Source organism: Schistocerca gregaria, chromosome 3 (assembly GCF_023897955.1).
Source record: "Schistocerca gregaria isolate iqSchGreg1 chromosome 3, iqSchGreg1.2, whole genome shotgun sequence".
NCBI lineage: Eukaryota > Metazoa > Arthropoda > Insecta > Orthoptera > Acrididae > Schistocerca > Schistocerca gregaria.
Window position 1 is genome coordinate 828,349,857 of NC_064922.1, and position 24,560 is coordinate 828,374,416.

Consider the following 24,560-nt stretch of genomic DNA (forward strand, 5'->3'; position numbering starts at 1 on the left):
GGAAACTTCGTTTTGATTTGATCATTTCTTCAGCAGCATTCATTCGCGGGCTAAATTCCATATTACCTAAGTTCTTAAAACGTCACATCACCTTATATGTGGAAGATATTCTGATAGCAGAAGCCTCATGGGAACAACACAATCGCATCCTCAACAGCGTGTTACATATTTTTGCAGAATCTGGAATTACAGTTAACTTGGAAAAGTCTGAATTCGGTAGGACAAAGGTGAAGTTTTTGGGACATATTATTTCTTCTGAAGGCATTCAGCCGGATCCTGAAAAGTTAGAAGCAATCAGAGCCATTCCAGTTCCATCCACAAAAAAACAAGTCCGCAGTTTTCTAGGTCTCGTAAATTTTTACCGTTGGTTTCTGAATATGCAAATTCTAGTTACCAAAACTTTGTTCTCTCACTGTAAAAAATACTATTTGGAACTAGGATGAACAAGCACAGTTGGAATTCAATTCTTTGAAAGAATCGCTACTTAACGCGCAAATACTAGCTCATCCAGATCTGTCACAAGATTTCTGCCTTAGCACGGATTCCTCTAAAGCCGGTCTTGGTGCCCATTTATTTCAAGAAGCCATAGAAAATGACATTACTGTTCAGAAAACCATTGCTTTTGCTAGCAGAGTGCTAACAAAATCTGAAAAAAAATTATTCCGTTACTGAATTAGAAGCTTTAGCTATCGTTTGGGCATTTAACAAATTCCGTTTCTTTCTTTCTGGTAAGCACGTAAAAGTATACAGTGATCATCGTACATTACAATTTCTTATGTCTTCAAAATTAAATCATGACAGGTTAAAAGGTTGGGCACTGTTTCTGCAAGAATTCCACTTCACAATAGTCTACATTCCCGGCAAGGAGAACATTGTTGCGGACGCACTATCACGCGCACCGGCTGGGCTTGAGAAAAGTAAAACAGAAGGCAACCTCGAGAAAAATTTCAGTATTATTTACATTCAGAAAGTCGCCTTTGAAAACTTCATCTCCACTTCCTTAAAGAATATTGCTCATGAACAAGATAAATATCCGATTTGGAAAGACATCAAAAGCAAATGGCATGAAAAGGCACACACACAGATTCGGCATTATTATCTGGTTAGAAACAACATAGTGTTCAAACGCTGCACTGTTGATGACAAGCTATGGGTACTTTGCATTCCTGACGATTTTGTTAATAAGCTCATTTGGTACATTCATTTAAGCTATGCACATTTTGGCCCACGAAAATGTTATCATATTCTTCGGACGACTTGTTATTTTAACAATATGGAAAAGAGAATTCGAAGAGTCTTGTCTATTTGTAAACTTTGTCAAAAGGCGAAACCATCTACTATCTCACATCGTGCTCCGTTGTTTCCTGTCATTCCTTCCTAATTAAAGGAATTTGCTGCTGTTGACCTCTTGCAACACCTTGTCAGAACATTCAATGGATTTTCGTACGTTCTAGTCGCTGTTGAACTTACTTCAAAATTTGTTTCTTTCACTCCGTTACGTAAAGCCACTGGCCGGTCTGTATCCAACGCCTTTGTTAATAATTTCTTACATGAGGGTACGTTTCAACTGAGTCTTGCTTATGTCCTTGTATCTGTAGAGCTGACACCAGCGTCTCATATGATTGGTTTATGCAATAAAACCATTTCTTTTTTTTCAGTGCACACTCACTTCAAGCGTCATTCGTGGACATTTCCTTTCACTCAGAACAACACAGGTAAGAAGATTGTTTCGGTTTTCTTTTACATTGTTTCATTAAAAGTTTCAAAACGCCTGTTGGAAGAGTAGGTTCTGAATAACCTCAAAAGAAAATGTTTAGCATTGTTTCTTACTAGTGTTTAGGTTGAAAAATCCGCTAAGAAGTTTCACGCGAAACAAACATGTTTTACTCTATTACATGTAAAGTCTGAACTATGTCGTTTAGCGGTATCTGCATTTTGAAGAAAGTAGTGCAGTGGTTAGGTAATAGACTCGTAATTGTGTATTTGTGACCAATAGACTTTTATTCTACAACAGCCCATCTGGCATTTTGGACATTTATATTTTCCTGTGTCCCTAAATAGTTTCCGACAAATGCCGGAACGGTTTTCTTGAAAACGGAACTGTTGGTTCCTCTCCCTATCCTGCTCCAAATAAAGGTCGTGCCTTGTCTATAACGTCTTTGTTAGGGGTTTAACTTCCCGTCGATGGCATTCTCGCTCTCTCTCTCTCTCTCTCTCTCTCTCTCTCTCTCTCTCTCTCTCTCTAACTCTCTCTTTCTGGCACTATTTTTCTTTTGTTCAGACGTCTTAAGGGTGTCTCGTCAGTTGTATATATTAAGCTGCTATTTGGACTTTGTGTTTCTACGCTGCTGATGAAGTGTGGATGTTCGAAAGTTACCTCCAGGACTGCTGATAGGCTCAGCAGCTACATAGTTTACGATAGACCTGTGTGTGCTGCTTAATAATTCTTTTTGTCTATCTCCATTCAAGAGTGCTAATGTAAATAACTGAATGATGAGCTTCACACCACACCAGGTCACAGAAGGTATCAGTCTAGTTATGGATGTCGACACTAAATTGTGGAGGAACATCAGATCTGCAGTATTATCTCAGTGAGTTATGATAGGCAGCACAAAGCTATGTAGCATATTCAGAAAGCCGTCACAGTTCATCTGTTACTGAAACAAGGATCTACACCATTCATCTGTGTCATGCTGCACAATGACAGATTTCACAATAACTACTTTCTTGCAACACAGGATAGAAGAAATAACGTCTCTTTCAGAAAATATTTCAAGATGTGTAATGTCAACGTTCTCGTATTGATTATAGGAAAAGATTTTATACTGTCCAGAAACGTGACTAAGGAAAACTTCTACGTCTTCCTTGGCTAAAGAACATGGTATTACCTGACAGAAGACCACTGCACAATGAAAAGTCGGTATCTCCGTCTCTGTAAACCGGCTCTGTCACACTGTCACGCAGCAATACTGAGATACCATAGGCCGGCCGCTGTGGCCAAGCGTTCTAGGCGCTTCAGTCCGGAACTGAGCGACTGCTACGGTCGCAGTTTCGAGTCCTGCATCGGGCATGGATGTGTGTGATGTCCTTAGGTTAGTTGGGTTTAAGTAGTTCTAAGTCCTAGGGGACTGGTGGCCTCAGCTGTTAAGTCCCATAGTGTTCAGAGCCATTTGAATCATTTGAGGTACCATATCTACAGCCACTTCGCTTACGCTTTGCTTATTGGTAGTCCTAAAATGAACGATTTGTTTGAGGGATTGATATTAAGCGTATATTTCAGCTGAGGCAGTATAACGTGCTGCTAGACTCTCTAATGTCATTTCCCGTTGTGACCCACTAAATTTTAGAACACAAGAAGTTCCAGATCTGTATCTACGTATGTATATGTCACAGGGAATAGCTTTACTATAATATGTGTTGTGGCATTTGTTTAGCATTTATAGCAATGGAAGGTGATGATGCAAGGCCTTGCTTTAGGCGTTATGTGTGTTTTTGATAGTTCATTCTGCTTGCAAGGCGTACAAAATCGAATTTTCCTATCAATTTTGCTTAATTTACGATAAACATGTCTTTTAATGAGTTATACAGACAATTTACAAGCAGCAATACTTCATTTCTGCTTGCAACCAGGTTGGTTTTGTCAAACCAAGTACTAGCCTTAGCCAGGTGACAGAAAACTTAGGTCAGCTATGCAGGGACTTTGAGAAGGAAGATCAGGTAATTATAGTTGGGGGAGCAGGAAACAGCCTGGCTATGAATCCAAGATGCAGTATTAGGAGTGACCTGGTTAAATTAGAGGCAGAAACTGAGCACACAAATGTGGGGTTTGTGGAGGTCTTTCAGCGCCATGATCAGCCCTGGGTAAACACTGCTGTAAGGCATGTTAACACCGAGCTGAACAGGATGCTCCAGATACCAGAAAAATCTAACATAAGTGTTGTTCAAGTAAATGCTATTGGTAGGTGCGGATACACTACACATTTCCTGCACATGAATAGCATGGGGAAAAATAAGTTAGCTTCCCTATTAGCAGAAAATGTAAGGGGGTCCACAGTCACACAAGGGATGATCCCTGTGGTTAAGGGTCCAAGTAGACAGGTTTTTTAGGTTAAAGCCGAAGTCCAGACTGATGACAATCAAGAAACATAAAATGAAAGAAATTTTATGTACAGTAAATAGGGGTAAAGCTAAGGGCAGTATCAACTTACTTCATCAAAGTATCAGGGGAATAAAAAATAAAGTGGATGAGCTACTGGTGGGTTTAGATGATCCCAAAAATAAGAATGAGATTGATATACTCTGTCTGTCTGAACACTGTGTAACTGTGGGCATGGATAGTGTCAGTATATGTGGGTACAATTTGGCCTCTTACACTTGTAGATCTGTGATGGGTAAAGAAAGAGTTTGCATTTTCATAAAACAAGGGTATAAATGCAAAACTGTAGAAGTAAGCAAATTTTGTGTTCATCAGCACTTTGAGGTTTGTGCATGTGAACTTCAGCTATATAATGTACACTCCTGGAAATGGAAAAAAGAACACATTGACACCGGTGTGTCAGACCCACCATACTTGCTCCGGACACTGCGAGAGGGCTGTACAAGCAATGATCACACGCACGGCACAGTGGACACACCAGGAACCGCAATGTTGGCCGTCGAATGGCGCTAGCTGCGCAGCATTTGTGCACCGCCGCCGTCAGTGTCAGCCAGTTTGCCGTGGTATACGGAGCTCCATCGCAGTCTTTAACACTGGTAGCATGCCGCGACAGCGTGGACGTGAACCGTATGTGCAGTTGACGGACTTTAAGTGAGGGCGTATAGTGGGCATGCGGGAGGCCGGGTGGACGTACCGCCGAATTGCTCAACACGTGGGGCGTGAGGTCTCCACAGTACATCGATGTTGTCGCCAGTGGTCGGCGGAAGGTGCACGTGCCCGTCGACCTGGGACCGGACCGCAGCGACGCACGGATGCACGCCAAAACCGTAGGATACTACGTAGTGCCGTAGGGGACCGCACCGCCACTTCCCAGCAAATTAGGGACACTGTTGCTCCTGGGGTATCGGCGAGGACCATTCGCAACCGGCTCCATGAAGCTGGGCTACGGTCCCGCACACCGTTAGGTCGTCTTCCGCTCACGCCCCAACATCATGTAGCCCACCTCCAGTGGTGTCGCGACAGGCGTGAATGGAGGGACGAATGGAGACGTGTCGTCTTCAGCGATGAGAGTCGCTTCTGCCTTGGTGCCAATGATGGTCGTATGCGTGTTTGGCGCCGTGCAGGTGAGCGCCACAATCAGGTCTGCATACGACCGAGGCACACAGGGCCAACACCTGGCATCATGGTGTGAGGAGCGATCTCCTACACTGGCCATACACCTCTGGTGATCGTCGAGGGGACACTGAATAGTGCACGGTACATCCAAACCGTCATCGAACCCATCGTTCTACCATTCCTAGACCGGCAAGGGAACTTGCTGTTCCCACAGGACAATGCACGTCCGCATGTATCCCGTGCCACCCAACGTGCTCTAGAAGGTGTAAGTCAACTACCCTGGCCAGCAAGATCTCCGGATCTGTCCCCCATTGAGCATGTTTGGGACTGGATGAAGCGTCGTCTCACGCGGTCTGCACGTCCAGTACGAACGCTGGTCCAACTGAGGCGAAAGGTGGAAATGGCATGGCAAGCCGTCCCACAGGACTACATCCAGCATCTCTACGATCGTCTCCATGGGAGAATAGCAGCCAGCATTGCTGCGAAAGGTGGATATACACTGTACTAGTGCCGACATTGTGCATGCTCTGTTGCCTGTGTCTATGTGCCTGTGGTTCTGTCAGTGTGATTATGTGATGTATCTGACCCCAGGAATGTGTCAATAAAGTTTCCCCTTCCTGGGACAATGAATTCATGGTGTTCTTATTTCAATTTCCAGGAGTGTAGTATTGATATTAGCAACAGTGTACAGGTCCCCATTAGGAGACTGGGAGCTGTTGATAAAAAATTTTGACTCCCTATTAAGCTGTCTGTCAGACAAAAAGAGGAAGTTATTAATCTGTGGTGATTTCGCTGTAAACTTTCTAAGTAATTCTGATAGGAAAAGTGAACTCGAAGTGTTATTAACAACATAAACTTATAATCAATGATCTATTTCCCTACATATATAGCTCAAGACAGTAGCACACTAATAGATAGTATATTTGTACAGAAAAAAGGATGTAAAGACAAACACAAGGTTTCCCTGTGGTAAATGGATTGTCAGACCATGATGCTCAACTGATTAACTTACAAAACCTAACACGATGTACAGTTCGGAAACCATTAAGTGAAAGTAGGAGGTCGCTGAACCAGGTATCTGTAGAGCACTTCAGACAATGCTTAAGAAATGCTAATTTGGGAGATGTATGTAATGAGCCAGATGCTAATGATAATTGCAACATATTTCCTGATAAATTTATATCCCTTTTTGAACACTGTTTCCCAAAGAAAATAACTAAATGTAACAGCACACACTTGGATTACTACAGGTATTAAAGTGTTTTCAGAAAAAAAAGAAAACTGTATGAGACAGCAAGAACTAGTAAAGATCCAGAAGTAGTTTTACACTACAAGTATTATTGTAACATACTGAGAAAAGTTGTAAGGAAATCAAGAAATATGTATGTTAGAGAAGAAATTAACAACTCTGGCAATAAAATAAATACAGAATGTTGTTAGAGGGGAGACAGGAAAAGTATCCACTGGGGTAGGTAGTATTACTATTAAAGAGAACAAGACCATCCTAACCAACAGTACACAAGTAGCTTATGTATTTTACAACCGTTTCTTAAGCGTAAGAGAAAAAAATTGGTGACAACAGTTCAAAAGAAAAAGCCAGGCAGTACCTGGAAGAGTCTGTTTTGCAAACATTTAGTCAGATTAAGTTTCACCTCAAGTAAAATTATTAAATCTTTGAAAAATAAAGGTTCAGTGGGAGTTGATTATGTTTTTCATAAGATATTAAAACAATGTGGAGCAATTACACCTGATGTCTGAGTCACATATGTAATGCATCACTAACTCAAGGTATTTTCCCAGAAAGGTTAAAATATACCACTGTCATGCCTCTCTACAAAAAGCGGGACACCGCAGATGTGAATAATTACCAGCCAGTATCCTTGCTTACAGCATTTTCAAAAATCTTCTAGAAAGAAATGTACTCAAGTGTGGTTAGTCAAATGGTTCAAATGGCTCTGAGCACTATGGTACTTAATTTCTGAGGTCATCAGTCCCCTAGGCCTTAGAACTAGTTAAACCTAACTAACCCAAGGACATCACACATATCCTTGCCCATGGCAGGATTCGAACCTGCGACTGTAGCGGTCGCACGGTTCCAGACTGTAGTGCCTAGAACCTCTCAGCCACCCTGGCCGGTGTGGTTAGTCATCTCAACAGTAATGGGATACTTAGTAAATCACTTTTTTGATTTAAAAAATGCTGTTCCACTGAGACAGCAATATACAATTTAACTGTCCACATAATAGAGTCTTTAAGAAGTAAAATGTCACCAATATGAATTCTCTGTGATTTGTCCAAAGCATTTGATTGTGTGAACCATGACATTATGCTACAGAAATTACGATTCTGTGGTATAAATGGAATAGCATATGAGTGGTTTAAGTCATACCTACAGAACAGGAGGAAAAAGTTTCTTTATATGGGTCAACTGATTTAAGCAAGTTTGCCAATTCATCTAACTGGGGTGAAATTACATTATGTGTTCCACAGGGTTCAATCATGGGTCCCTTCTGTTCTTGATATATGTGAACAACCTCCCTTCCTATGTAAAACAGGAAGCTGAACTGACACAAGCATTATTAATCCAATAAAACTAACTTCAAATGAAAATGATACAAATCAGGTCTTTCGAAATGTCATTAATTGGTTTTCTGCAAATGGGCTTGTTCTAAACTTTGAAAAACCACAGTACATCCAATCTTCTGCTGCAAAAATAAAATATAACACATCAACAGAAGTCTGAGGATAGGGTAGAGCATATTAAGTTTTTGGGTGTACATATAGATGAGAATCTTAAATGGAGAATTCATATTTTGGAGCTTCTAAAGCTTCTAGATTCAGCAACTGTTACAATCAGAATAATTGCCAATTTTGAGGATATAGAAATCGGTAAGCTAACATACTTTGCATACTTTCACTCTGTGATGTCATACAGAATAATATGTTGGGGAAACTCAACATTTACACAAAAAGTATTCACTGCTCATAAGAAAGTGTTTAGAATTATGTGTGGGGTTCACAGTCACACATCTTGTAGGCATCTTTTTAAAAGATTGGGAATTCTTACAACTGCCTCACAGTACATCTACTCACTAATAAAATTTATTCTCAACAACAAAGACCAGCTCAAAAACAGCAGTGATATTCATGATTATGATACCAGAAAAAAGATAGACTTACACTATCCTTTACTCAACCTATCTTTGGCACAGAAGGGGGTAAAAGATGCTGCTATTAATATTTTAGACAGATTACCAGATGAAATAAAATGCTTGACAGACAGCAGTAATAGCTTCAAAAATAAATTGAAATCATATATCCTTGACAACACCTTCTATACCATAGATGAATTCTTGAACAGGAATAAATAAGTCTATAAATATAGTATATGGATTTTGTGCCATTTAAAGGAATGGGGTAAATAATATAAATATTAATCTTTAACTCTGTACCGTAATATAAATATATTTAAAAAAATCTTGTTTCATGCGTGCATTTCTTGTGCACTTGACACGTTCCACATCTAAACAGCTACCGCACCGTGCGATTGATCAATGGAACACGCAACCAACGAAATAACTATCTCACTGCAAAGTGTGAGGCGTCACATAGTATATGATAAATCGTTTTTCAAGATATTTAATCTGACATCGACTTTGGGAATGTCACATCTCTTACTGTTACTGTCTTTGGTCATGTATTTACACTACAAGAAGTCTATAACACTCTGCAGTTTAAGTAAAAAATTTGGTAATAAAATCATCTTATTTCTGCCTTACCTAATAAGATTACTGTGTTATGCATGTGTTCGTGATGGTGTAGTTGGCTGCTGGTTTTTACTTTAGTGGCCCATAGTTTACAGAAATGCGGCACGACTGAATACACCCTTCACGTGTTTTGATCGGATGGATGATTAACATCGCACTTTTCTCCTTTCTGACGTATTTTTTAGAATATTTGGAACAGTAATACCGGACACATATAAATTATAAAGCTTTTGGTAAGCCTTTTTGATTGTAAACTGCTGTGATTTCTATAGCGCCCAGTATGCCTTTGTCATCTGTAATAATAGCAATAACTGGCAACGAATAGTATCATTTATATTGTTTCTAGTGGATAATATGGTGCGTCATATTTGTCCTTCCTAAAATGGTGTCTGAGAACAATGTAAGTGATGGAATGTAAACTATGTGAATGTGTTGTGACTCACATCAAATGTAGCCTAGTTATTTATGTACATTTGGTCTCTCCATTTGCCTGCTCAGCTAAGGCATATGTTTCTGCAGTTATAAGCCTGATTAATGTAGTTTTACGAAATCAAAATATTAGTTATAATTTTTAAACTTTCAAATGTTATTACACAAGGAAACCGAGTAGTGAAGTATATACTTTAGAATATTGGGTGCTAATTTCGTTTAAATGTTTATATGTGGAATTTAACTCACACTTCCTTTTACAGTGTAGACGTTCTGTTACAATATTGTGACAGCACATGAACTGATTTGAATCCTACGCCATTTTTCATGTGTTAACTTCAACTAACAATGTAAAATTATCCTTTTCGTGCTGCCGGCTTTTGTAGCAGATATTTCAGAATTTTTTCAACATCTTAAATATGGAACATAATTAACTTACAACTCCGTTGTGTTTCTTACCCGTGTAGCAATCATTTTTTTTTTTTTTTTGTGAAGACTGAGAGACCTGTTGATGTCGCTAAGGACTCGTTTTCTACAGTGCAGCCATCTGCTGATGACACGAACATGCGGGACGTAGAAGAGAACTTGCTTTTTTGATATTTCAGTAACTGTGGGATAGTGCTTAAGATAAAACTCATTTTCAGCAATTACTAATTTTTAATTTTTGTTTATATTTTATAAGCAAATATTTATTTTTAATCGAAATTCGCGCTCTCGGGCTTCACAGCACGACTCCACACGTGCCAGCGATAAAAAAATGTCTCTTACAAAATTATCCTGGTGAGTACATCCGGCAGAAAAAGGTCGTTATAGGGTGGCACTCTGGCAACACTGTAACCACACGTGCGGTGACTACTTCTTTCAGCACACAATAATTGTGTTGTACAGATGGTGCACTGGGTAGAGTTTTGTTTTAGCATGCAGGAGGTCAATGGTTCGATGGTGGGTTGAGAGATATATTTTTATTTGATAAATGCAGTCCATGTGGTACAGTATCTGGCATCTTAATCATCAGCAGCAGTTGCAGCGGGTCCTCTAGAAAAATTTGCTGCTGCATGCTACAATCGTAGAAACAGAAGATTGGTCAGCTTCGAAAGAAGTCCTATCCACGTCGTGCGCGTGAATTTATTCACACCACTTCATCCACTAGATGCGAAAACTGATTTCATTGTACCCTCCGCCAGTGATCCCATAGATTAGTACGAAATATTATTCTTGCCTCGTTGAGGTCCATTACATTTCGTTAGTGCCTTACGTTACCAGCAGGACAAGCAAAGTGCTTTGCGAATAATGTCCAAACCTGGTTATCACCATGGTCCCACTAATTATGCCTATCAACATTGAATCTGGTAACCGCATGATGTTTAGTATGTATCTCAATGCATTATTATTATTATTGTTATTATTATTCATTCGATTTGATTGTGGAAACATCACGTCTGTTACTGTTAGGGGAACAGTGTAATTCGAAACTGAACATTTCTCAATTACTGGTGTCGGGATGAATCATGCAGAACAATAACTTTCAGAGGTGGAACAGCACGCCGGACTGATGGCTAGTTTATACTGTATGCGCTGTCCACCAGACAGGGACTAGTTGCGAGTGGAGTAACACGCGCGTGACAGACTCCAATGTAAATGCGTCCACGCATCGATTTTTCTCATTGTAAACCTCTAAACCAGTGAGGCAGACGTATGGCATACACAAACGATGAATTTGTGGATATGCTTCTTTCCCTTGGTGCATCTGATAACTGGGCTGGTGTTGCCGCTCATGAATAAGCTACTAGATATCATCATCGACGCCATCCAGATATAAATGTGTTTCGACATCTGGAGCTGTGCCTTCGGGTGTCAGGTTTTCCCCTTCCACCATCGCGTGACAAAAGTCGTCCACGGACTCGCTGTACTCCAGCAACTGAGGAGGCTGTTCTGGTGGTCATACATCAATAATCTCAGCGAAGTACACGTAGGGTAGCAAGGTAGCTGCGTGTGTCGCAACGCACAATCGTTAACGTGCTGCACGAGCATGGGCCGCATCTCTGTCATTATGCTTTCACGCAACACTTGCATCCTGCAGATCGCCATCAGCAGAGGCAATTCTGTGAATGGTTCCAAAAACAAGAGAAAGCCAACGATAACTTCGTGAACACCGTAATATAGTCGGATGTCGCAGCATTCACTCGTGAGGGTGCCTTCAATATGCACAATGCCCACCGTTGTGTGAGGTTAACTCGCACATCACCTGCGACTGTTGATATCAAGTTCGCTTTGGTATCAACGTCTGGGCTGAAATATTGGGCGACAGGTGTTTGGGCCCCTACATGTTGCCTGACCGTTGACTGCACATTAGGATAATACCATTGCAGTTGTACAACAAAATCACCATAGCTTTAGACCGCTCCATTCGCACCATTAATAGAACAAGCTCTGCTAACGGTAGGTATACTACGCCTTCCACATCGCTGGCAATGTGTTCTACGCAACGCTGGTGACTACTTTGAAGGACAGTAACAGGTGCAAACTTGTAACTCTTTTGTATCGATTGTGAATAAATAGTTGCCACTATTTAAGTTCCAACCCTCGTATCTGCCTCATGCACTGGAAGATATTCCACTACATGTTCGGCAGAGGGTATGGTTCCAACGTGATGGTGCACCTCCACACACTGGAATTAATGTGTGACAGTATTTGTAGAGAACATTTCCAGGGAAATGGCTCTGACATGGAGGTCCAATTTTATGGCCACGGCGTTCACCTGACCTTAATCCCATGGATTTCTTCCTGTAGGGACACCTGAAGGAACACATATAATCTACTCCGCCGACGAATGTGGAAGTATTGGTAGTATGTGTCCATGCTCCTGTTGTCACTATGGACGCAGATTTGCTGCGAAGAATCCAGATCTGTATAATCAGCAGTGATTGGACGTGCAGGGACGCCGGCTTTGAGCATCTGTCGATCTGAGGACAACGTAGTCTGTTGTGAAGGTCATGCGGTCATTAATATGGACATTATCATTGTCATCGGTTGCTAATGCGCGACATCTGAGCGCTGATGTTACATGTAGTATAAATGAGAAGTGCATGTTGTGTTATTGTACTGTGCTGTCATATTTTGCATTAAAGGTCATTTGTTTCAACTGTCTATTTCTTATTTGTCTAACCACTCGTTTGTTATATTCAGCGTTAAAAAATGTTGTAAATTTAGGATACATGACGGTGTTTATTACAGTATGAAACGTCAGAATGAACCCTCGATCTCCTGCATGCTAACCCAAAACGGTATCCACTGCACCAACTGTACAGCATAACTAATACGTGTTGACAGAGATACACATTTGGTTTCAGTGTTGCCACATTAAAACTCTTTAACGTCCTTTTCCCGCTGGGCTGGATATACTCGCCGGATGAAATTTTGTGACAGAAAGTTTTTTTATCGCTGGCATGTGAGAAGTCGCGCTGCGAAGCCCGAGTGCGCGAACTTCGGTTCACCCTGTATAGTTTCAAATCAAAGTTGCTAGTGAGACTGGTGAGCCAGTCGTCAAACGAATTTTTGGAAGTCATTAATTTCAACATAGTTGACAAATTTTTCAGCAATTCAGATACTTTATCGTATTTGGCTGCAGAACATGCAGTGGGGTGGGGGAGGGGGGGAGGAGGAGGAGGAGGTGCTTCATTCGAATTTCGCAGGGGTGCAGGATGTCATGATTCCTGGAATGGCCTTGGAAATGAAGCGCTGATGCTTCTGACAGCGAAACATAGGATGCGGAATTGTGTAAACTGTAATATTACATCACAGATAATAAAGCGCTGTTGCTGATGTCTGCATTTCTTGGGCTCGTACTGGCTACTAATACAATGGCTGTGGGTCCTCATTCCCCTTCACTTGTCGAGGTGGTATTAATGTTTTACAGTCAACGTCCGCATGTACTGTTATCATCTATTCTCAACTAATGAAAAATTGGTTCATGAAACGATAGTGTCTAAAATCTGTGCCTGATCTATTGAATATATTTATACAAACTTAGGTACCCGGCTTAACTCAGGGAGTTGATATGAGATTGTGTGGTGGTTGCAATGAAAGGATAAACTTTAAAGTACAAGAGGTTAAAAAAATATTCAAATTGCATTAACGTTTTTCACAGTACTTGTTAAAGTATAAGAGGTAAAATATTTTTATTGAAAACATATTCTAACTATTTACAATACTTGTTTATAATTAACATATATATATATATATATATATATATATATATATATATATATATATATATATATATATATTGCGAAATTCCTACTCGAGAGCAAGCTACATATAGGCAGGAGACTTTGTGGTTGAGTCCGCAGTATTTTAAAGTTCACCCTTGCACTTTGTTAATTGTAAAACTCTAGGCTAACTTCATTGGAAACTGCAGTCTTAAATTGGCATGGCGGTTCAGTAGAGATATATGGTATTCTGGGGATACGTAGCGTGTGTCCTTTGCACTTTCCAGTCATAAGTTCGGCTTCGATGATGTTATTCGATAACTGTTTGACCATCATCCGTGATCAATTACATAGTTTTGGTGTGCTGAAATTTTTGATTAGTATGATGGGAGACCAAATTTTAAGTCGGAGGTAGTGTAATGGCATCTTGATACATACAGAGATCTTAGAATTTCTGTAGGGAAGTTCACTCATTCTTCGTGCCTATCGATTTGTATATTCTTTCTTTAGCGGAAATCCTTTTTTTTCAATATTGAAGTTGATATCGTTTACAATATTATCTTTACTTGCCAAATTTGCGTATTCAAATGCCCAGCCCGGATTAGTATAGGTGAGAACAATATTTCGTAAATTTTGTTCGTTTTCACCAGTGGCTATGTTGCAGAAACCACTGTTGAGTTTAATGTGGCCGGTCGTCTGGTCAGTAGGATATGTGCCTTCGCCTGTCTGTAAAAGTTGAGAAAAATGTGCTGTTTCGTCTTTCGATAGTTCAACTCTCGTAATATTTTAGTCGCATTGTCTAAAATATTAATCAAATCAACTTTTTATTAACAATTACACTAAGTACACTTTACATACTTTTCACACTTCATTTTAGATTTGTATTTAGTCACTCTATCACTCTGACTACTGACACTTTACCGTTAGTTTTTATCCACTCATTGCACTACTTTCTCGGTTTGTCCCTTCGTCACCGATAAGAAACTGACATTTGAAAACATGACAAATCTTGCTTCATATGGCATTTGACTCGTTTTTGAGTTTTAAGAGGCACGCACATTATACACTTACTTTTATAATATACCGAAGAGCCAAAGAAACTGGTACACTTGCCTAATATGGTATAGGGCCCCCCGCGAGCACGCAGAAGCGCCGCAACACGACGTGGCACAGACACGACTAATGTCTGAGGAAGTGTTGGAGGAATTGACACCATGAATCCTGCAGGGCTATCCATAAATCCGTAAGAGTACGAGGGGGTGGAGGTCTCTTCTGAGCAGCATGTTTCAAGGCATCCCAGATATGCTCAATAATGTTCATGTCTGGGGAATTTGGTGGCCTGCGGAAGTGTATAAACTCAGACGAGTGTTCCTGGAGCCAGTCTATAGTAATTCTGAACGTGTGTGGTGTAGCATTGTTCTGCTGGAATTGCGCAAGTTCGTCGGAATGCACAACTGACATGAATAGATGCAGGTGATCAGATAAGATGCTTACGTTCGTGTCACCGGCTAGAGTCGTATCTAGACTATCGGGGGTTCCATACCGCTCCTACTGCACACGCCCTACGCCGTTATAGAGCCTCCACCAGCTTGAACAGTCCCTCGCTGACATGCAGGATCCATGGATTCATGAGTTTGTCTCCTACCCGTACACGTCCATCCGCTGAATACAATTTGAAACGAGATTTGTCCGACCAGGCAGCTTGTTTCCAGTCATCAACCGTCCAATGTCGGTGTTGACGGGCCCATGTGAGGCGCAAAGCTTTGTGTTGTGCAGTAATAAACGGTAGATGAGTGAGTCGTCGGCTCCTAAGCACATATAGATGATGTTTCGTTGAATGACACTTATTGATTGACCAGCACTGAAATCTGCAGCAATTTATGGAAGGGTTGCAGTTCTTTCACGTTAATCGATTCTTCTCAGTCGTCGTTGGCCCCGTTCTTGCAGAATCTTTTTCCGGCCGCAGCGATGCCTGAGACTTGATGTGCTACCGGGTTGCTGAAATTCACTGTAGATTCGTGAAATGATCGTACGGGAAAACCCCACTTCATCGCTACCTCGGAGATGCTGTGTCCCATCGCTCGTGCGCTGACTATAACACCACGTTCAACCCACTGAAATCTTGATAACCTGCCATCGTAGCAGCAGTCTAGATATGAAAACTGCGCCAGACGCTTGTTGTCTTATCTAGGCGTTGTCGACCGCAGCTGCGTATTCTGCCTTTTTACATCTCTCTGTATTTGTATACGCATGCCTATACCAGCTTCTTTGGTGCATCAGTGTATATATCGATTACGTAATGCCTGTCGTGGTCGACTCCATCACTTGTCCTTGACAATGCCAATTATCATTCAACAACAATATTTATCCCTTTCGAATCATTTTAAATGACAGCATTTTATGCTCTTTCATTTAATTAACAAGCACTGAAATCGACTTCATTTTGAGGTATTGTGTAGCATGTCACTGGAGGACAGAATTGGAGCGTTCATTTCATGTCACAGTAAAAACACCCATACGCTATATTAGTCTTTATTTTAGTTGGTGGCCTCTGGTACCAATGTTACAGTCGCTGCAGGTGAGTCGAGTAGAGAGGTCAGATTGAAATGGACCTGAAAGGCGTTTGAGTAGTTAGATCTCGATACAAAAATGCACTATGTTCACGAAAATATACCTTAACATTTTTGGACTTGGTAACTTCTTTGTGACCGTATACAGATGCTTTAATTCATTTCTATCCGTTTAAATACAGGCTCTTCTTTCTTATTATGAATTAGGCAGAGACAGGAGTAATACTGATATATTTTGAGTTTAGCTATTTTAAGTGAATATTCTTGATGTTGAGTGGGTTAGTGAAAAAGTACACCACAGTAGTTAGTTTTGTAATATCCTCTTCCATTTTATTTTGAAGCAAGCGGTTACGTTACAGTTTAACCTGTGACTTTATAACACACAGACTCTGGTTATAATCTAACTTTATTTTATTTGCTGTAGTTGCCAGGAATTTCCTCATAAGGCTACTGATAATGGAAGGAAGATTTGAGATAAGCTAAACGAAAAAGAATTGAAACCATAAACATTACAACATATTTCATCTAGCTACCCTTATCTGTGCTGTTGATCACTACTTATAGGAGTAATTTGTGCAGTGCTAATGAACTTGATCACGGTGTCGTACAACACCTATTAAATTGAAATGGGCTCGTATGGCACCTAACTATCGACGTATTCTTCACTGCAAACATGTACCTTGAAGCTCAAAAACAAAAAAACAAAACAAAAAAACAAAAAAAAAAAGAAAGAAAGAAAGGTTCAAATGTGTGTGAAATCTTATGGGACTTAACTGCTAAGGTCATCAGTCCCTAAGCTTACACACTACTTAACCTAAATTATCCTAAGGACAAACGCACACACCCATGCCCGAGGGAGGACTCGAACTTCCGTTGGGACCAGCCACACAGTCCATGACTGCAGCGCCTTAACTGCTCGGCTAATCCCGCGCGAGCCCTTCAAGCTCCTCTGTAGCTTGCACGTACCTTGTTAGCTGGAAATGTCATTTAAAAACAAGGAAGTATCGTTTCTCCTGAAGGCAGTTTATTCTGTCTCAATCTTAAATACAATTAAACCGAACATGTCTCTCTGACGAGCACACGTGAGGATTAAAATAAGGATCAAAGGAGTGGAAAATAAATTCGCAACAGCCGTAAAATATATGAATACTTAACAAGCATGTTTATGTTATGAAGAAAAAGAGTACAAGTCTCATGTAACAGACAAGTTCCCTTCAACGGACCACGTGACTTTACATCATCCATACGTTTACGAACGGCGGAAATATGAAATCTCAACATTCATAATATTATTTAATGAGTGGAAAAGCAATGAGATTAGCAAATAGCAGGGCCAGCTGACTATATAAAATAAATATTGATTCTTACGAGTTCCATCCAAGCTGTGAAACCGAAAAAGTAACTTTACTGATGTGAAACACAACTGCAGAATATCTTAAGTAAATAAATCTGAAAGACCACGTACCGTATAGTTCTTGTTGTGGTCTTCAGTACAGAGACTGGTTTGATACAGCTCTTCATGCTGCACTATCCCGTGCAAGCCTCTGCATTTCCTAGTAACTACTGCAACCTAAATGGCTCTGAGCACTATGGGACTTAACTTCTGAGGTCATCAGTCTCCTAGAACTTAGAACTACTTAAACCTAAGTAACCTAAGGACATCACACACATCCATGCCCGAGGCAGGATTCGAACCAGCGACTGCAGCGTTCGCGCGGTTCCAGACTGTGGCGCCTAGAACCGCTCGGCCACTCCGGCCGGCCTACTGCAACCTACATCCTTCTGAATCTGATTAGTGTATTCATCTCTTGGTCTCCCTCTACGATTTTTACCTTCCATGATTCCCTCCCGTTCTAAATAGGTGATCCCTTGATGCCTCAGAACGTGTCCTACCAACTGATCCCGATTTAAGTCAAGTTGTGACACGAATTCCTTTTCTCGCCAATTCTGTTCAATACTTCCTCATTAGTTACGTGATCTATCCATATAATCTTCACCATTCTTCTGTAGCACCATATTTCGAAAGCATCTGCCCCCGTCTTGTCTAAACTATTTATCGTCCACCTTTCACTTCCATACATGGCTACACTCAATACAAATACACTGAAAACGTACTTCCTGACACTTAAATCTATACTCGATGTTAACTAATTTCTCTTCTTCAGAAACGCTTCTGACCATAGCCAATCAACATTTTTTATCGTCTCTACTTCAAACATCGTCAATTATTTTGCTGGTCAAATAGCAAAACTCATCTACTACTTTAAGTTTCTCATTTCATAATCTAATTCCCTCAGAAACACCTGATTTAATTCGACTGCATTCCATATCCTCGTTCTGTTTTGTTGATGTTCATGTTATATCCACCTTTGAAAAAATGGTTCAAATGGCTCTAAGCACTATGGGACTTAACATCTAAGGTCATCAATCCCCTGGACTTAGAACTACTTAAACCTAACTAACCCAAGGACATCACACACATCCCGACGCAGGATTCGAACCTGCGACCGTAGCAACAGCGCTGTTTCGGACTGAGACGCCTAGAACCACTCGGCCACAGCGGCCGACTCTCTTTTGAAGACACTCTCTATTCCGTTCAACTGCTCTTCCAGGTCTTTTGCTGTCTCTGACAGAATCAGAATGTCGTCGGCAAACCTGAAAATTTTTATTTCTTCTTCGTGGATTTTATCTCCTAGTCAAAATTTTTTATTTGTTTCCTTTATTGCTAGCTCAATATACAGACTGAACAGTTACGTGAAGACAACACCACCACACAATAATCCTGAACGAAATCTCTTCAGTATGCTTACTGAAAAATCCCAAGGCAAAGCGTATGTATTATATTAAATAGTTCGACTCGTCCATGCTGTAGCAAACTGGATAGCAGAGTGTTCACGGAAACAAGCGGAAGCGAAGAGTGTCCCTTTGTCCATAAGCTTTGTGGACCTTGCTAACTGGTTCTCCGCACCTGGCTGGCTAATCTCAGACTTTTAAGTTACTTGCTTAAGACATGCCTTTGCGGTTTACAGCCAACGGTAAACCCACTCTAGCAGACGCGCCAAATTCTTATCGATACGCTTATGAATACATGGAATTGGAAGGTATCGACGGCAGGCGGCTTTCATATTAATGTTGAGAAAAGAGCAACTACAACTTCATTTCAGATTCATGACTGGGCTAAATAGTGTTTGCGACCACATTACTACGGATTGGTCACCCCAACAGTTCCGAAAACAGCGTTACCTGCCGACGTAGACATGTCCCCTAATTGTCGAACAGTACCACAGAAAATCAGTGAACTTAGGGTTTAGTCTCGCCTCTATCGACGCTGGAACAGTCCAGCCGGCAAACATCAGCCAAGGCGGGGATGAGCGTGCATCGGAGTGGCCGTGATTGGAACTTGCGGCCGGCCCGTGTGACTGAATGGCCCTCAAATGAGAGCTGATAGATGAGCCGGCGCCGTGCAACTGCTCAATGTATGAGGCGCACAGTGTTTGCCTAAGCGGCAGGCGCGAGCACATCCATTGCCGGCACAGTGCAGGCCGGCCTACACCGGCGTGATTTACTGGTCGCGCGTTGGCTCTGACGAGATCTCCAGGTGCGGGGGCGTGCTCGTACGGCTCGATTGATTGCCCTGCCGTAATTCATGCCTTCGCTCATTCCCTATTCACATTACGCAGTCTCATTGGCCGTGTTGGTGGATGTGAGAGACGCCCGTCTCGGTAACGAAGAGGCGTCGGCATTAACCTCGAATTCGTCTTCTCCAGTGGCACAAGGCGTTCCGAGGTACCGTTTTGAATTGTGAAAAAAATCTGGGTTCCTTCCCGACAAAGACTCTTGTTAACGCTGCTCCTTGCTCCGAGTGACCTTTCACTCGGCTTAAGAGCCTCAGCGTATTGGTGAATGACTTATTGTTAACAGTTTATCGTATAACTTCCCGTGCTCGTCTGCGTAAGAGGTACAATACGTCACTGTCAGTCCTACCTAATTTTTTCTGAAGTTTGTAAGTGTTTTCCGTTGTATCCACGCACACACGCAGGTTCTCAAGAAACAATTACCTTTTCCATTACAGCGGTCACCAGTGCGGTTTATAATGTAGGAGTTATTACCTGGCTGATCAGGTCAGATGCTATTACGCATCTATTACGAGATCATTCAACATTTAAGATGACTAACGAGGACTCAAACTCGCCACAAACGTCTTAACTTCTAATCCTCCTAGGAGTAAAAGTTGACAGAATGAGACACAACTTGGGTTGATGCGAGTTCGCAATAGGAGGTTACCTAAGTTCTCTAAACAAACTCAGTAAACCCGAGAAAGACTTTCTATTTACTTCTGTTGTTAGATCAAAATCTAAAACCCGTGTGCAAGTAATACTTACCAAAAAAATTTACTTTAAATGCGAACAATTTAAGTTAGGTTTTACCGTGACTGTTATTGACATTAAATAAAACAACAAGTTTACTGTTACCTTTCATACCAAAAAAATACCATAATGTTTTCAATTCCAGCCGGCCGCGGTGGCCGAGCGGTTCTAGGCGCTAGAGTCCGGAACCGCCCGACTGATACGGTCGCAGGTTGGAAACTTGCCGATGTGTGCGATGTCCTTAGGGTAGTTAGGTTTACGTAATTCTAAGTTCTAGGGGACTGATGACATAAGATGTCAAGTCCCATAGTGCTTAGAGCCATTTGAACCTTTGTTTTTCAAATTCCACTCTGATAACACACATGTCACCACTGACTTTCTGGTCAGCCATCCTCAAAGTAAATGTTTTCACATTTAAGTATAACTAGAGCACATCAGCATATGGTATTTATATTGGGACAGACTGGTGATACCTAACTGATGTACAGTGGTATGAATTTTGAACATAAATGTATGGAAAGATAAAATTTATGGTTGTCTGATTTCGCTATATGTCTTCTTCAGCCCCACATCTCCACACATCACGTGTCAAGGATCGTATGTCCCATATTTAACTGAAATAGGAACCTCTGATCTGCTTTCAAGATATGAAGCAATGCGGTTTCAGCACAATACCGCGTCAGCAAGTGATGTAATTCCCTTTCGAGACATCTCGACCTAACATTCGATTAAATAGGTCGAGGTGGTCGACGTGCTTCTTACGAAAAATACGCGTATATGACAGTGTCCGGCATTTTGCTCCCTCTCCTTTCCCGTTCTTTCAGCTGTCTCGTGTTGCGGAGCAACTACATTCAGAGCTACAGTCACACTGCCTTCACGCCATGCGACGTCCAGCTTTGTGTGCGGGTTTGGAATACCTTTGGCAATATGTTACTAACTTTTCATGTTGTTAGTTTCCGTCAAGTTCTTGATATGTTATGTTACTTTGTCTATCTCGTCCTTAAGTTTGCTAAACAGTGTAGTGAGTGGCAAACTGAAGATGTCTTCAAAATGGGTATACCAATTTCGCGAACGTTGACATATACTAAGTAGTAGGTAATGCAGCTGTCAGACCTAGGCTTATTGGTAAGGTGCTAAGAAAAAGCTATCAGACTACAAAGGAGATTGGTTGCAAAATACTCTTGTGCTTCATCTTACCATACTGCTCAAGTGTGTGGCACCTATACCACGCAGGACTAACAATGCATACTGAAAGTATGGAAAGAAAGGCTGCACGAATAGTCACAGGTTTCCATCATTTGGATGTGCAGCTCCTTGTGTTTACCGTGTTTGCAGTTAAAATTGTTGGATGTAAGGTCAGCTAGTTATGCAAAAAACAGTGTTTTACATAATTGGCGGTCACAGATTCGTTTGACCCACGAGAGAACGTCATGGATATGCCGGAAAAAAATGATCCGACAGACGCAAACTACGACGTGAGAGTCTATTCAGAAAGTTTCATAAACCACATTTAAATGAGGAATCTGGAATCTGAGAATATACACATCAAATAAAGTTTGGCATCACCTCGGTTCCGAGAGTTCCGGAAACTGTACTGAAAATTGAAATAGAGATCAACATAAACATCATTTCCGCCATTTTTATTCTTCATGAAAACCGCACATTGCATGTTGTTCCATCTTACAGTGAGAGCTTCAGAGGTGGTAGTCCAGATTGCTATACACACCGCTACCTCTAACACACAGTAGCACGTCCTCTTTCACTGATGCATGCCTATATTCGTCTTGGCATACCATCCACAAAATCTTCAAGGCACTGTTAGTCCAGATTGTCCCACTCCACAACGACGATTCGGCGTAGATCCCTCAGAGTAGTTGGTGGGTCACGTCGTCCATAAACAGCTCTTTTCAATCTATCCCAGGCGTGTTCGATAGGGTTCATGTCTGGAGAACATACTGACCACTCTATTCGAGCGATGTCGTTATCCTGAAGGAAGTCATTCACAAGATGTGCACGATGGGCGCGCGAATTGTCGTCCATGAAAAAGAATGCCTCGCCAATATGCTGCCGATTTGGTTGCACTATCGATCGGAGGATGGCATTCACGTATCGTAAAGCTGTTACGGTGACCTCCATGACCACCAGCGGCGTACGTCGACCCCACATAATGTCACCCCAAAACAGCAGGTAATCTCCACCTTGTTGCACTCGCTGGACAGTGTGTCTAAGGCGTTCAGCCTGACCGGGTTGCCTCCAAACACGGCTCCGACGATTGACTGGTTGAAGGCACATGCGACACTCATCTGTGGACAGAAAGTGATGCTAATCCTGAGCGGTCCATTTGGAATGTTGTTGGGCCCATTTGTACAGCGCTGCAAGGTGTCGTGGTTGCAAAGATGGACCCCGCCATGGACATCAGGAGTGAAGTTGTGCATAATGCAGCCTAGCCCTGTCGCTGCACGAAAAGCATTATTCAACATGGTGGCTTTGCTGTCAGGGTTCCTCCGAGCCATAATCCGTAGGTAGTGGTCATCCATTGCAGCAGTAGGCCTTGGACGGTGTGGGCGAGCCCTGTCATCAACAGTTCCTGTCTCCCTGTCTCTCCTCCATGGTTCAAATGGCACTGAGCACTATGCGACTTAACTTCTGAGGTCACCAGTCGCCTAGAACTTAGAACCAATTAAACCTAACTAACCTAAGGACATCACACACATCATTGCCCGAGGCAGGATTCGAACCTGCGACCGTAGCGGTCGCTCGGTTCCAGACTGTAGCGCCTAGAACCGCACGGCCACTCCGGCCGACAATCTCCTCCATGTCCAAACAACATGGCTTTGGTCTAGACACTTCCCTTGTTGAGAGCCCTTCCTTGCACGAAGTAACTATGCAGACGCGATCGAACCGCGGTATTGTCTGTCTAGGCATGGTTGAACTACAGGCAACACGAGCCGTTTACCTCCTTCTTGGTGGAACGACTGGAACTAATCGGCCGTCGGTCCCCCTACGTCTAACAGGCGCTGCTCCCGCATGTTTGTTTACATCTTCTGGCTGGTTTAGCGTCCTCTCTGGACAGTCAAAGGGCTATGTCTGTGATACAATATTCACAGTTAACGTCTGTCTTCAGGAGTTCTGGGAAACGGGCTGATGCAAAACTTTTTTCGATGTGTGTACTACAACGTACTACATTTCGAAGACAAAATTAATCTATTTAACACTCACAGAGGTATGAGTGAACAGGGAAGATGGCGTTATAGCTGGTACAATGGGAAGTATTTTCTGCGAGTCACCTCTCAGTCATTTGCAGAGTGTAAAGTGTATCGACCCGGCGGATTAACGACCAGTATGGTGAACCAGTCTGGATGTGGTTTTCTTGGTGGTTTCGCACATCAGACTGGGTTACTACCAGACTGGTACCCACGTCCTGCCTCAGTTACGAGATTCGTAAAGATTTGGAAAACTTTCGCACTCTTTCACAGGCGTTATCACAGAGTGTAGACAGGTGGGGTGTACGTATCCCTTCCGGGGAGGGAAAACGTGTGGCGACAGGAAGGGCATCTGTCTGCCCTTTGCCACTCGCACTACCAAATCCAGTAATTAACGTGACGACCCCGTGAGGATGCCGGAAAAAGACAATGAAAAAGAGCAGTATAATGATGAAACAGGACGGGTGAAGAGAGGGAACATTGTTCAAAATTCTCCATGAAAACACTGGACGTAGATGGTGACAAAGGTGAACACGTGGCAGTTCCTTCCACGATATCACAATATTCAAAGAGAATTTTTTGTACAACAAATCCGTCATGAAAAGCCTCGTGGTTATGCGTGTGCTCCATTTCAAGAATATTTCCCTGTCGAGAAAAGTGCCCAAATTCGGTGTTCCATTTTGTCCTTGATTTTAAAAAAAATAGGAAATGGTAAATAGTTTGTTTTAAAAGCATGTTGCGCTT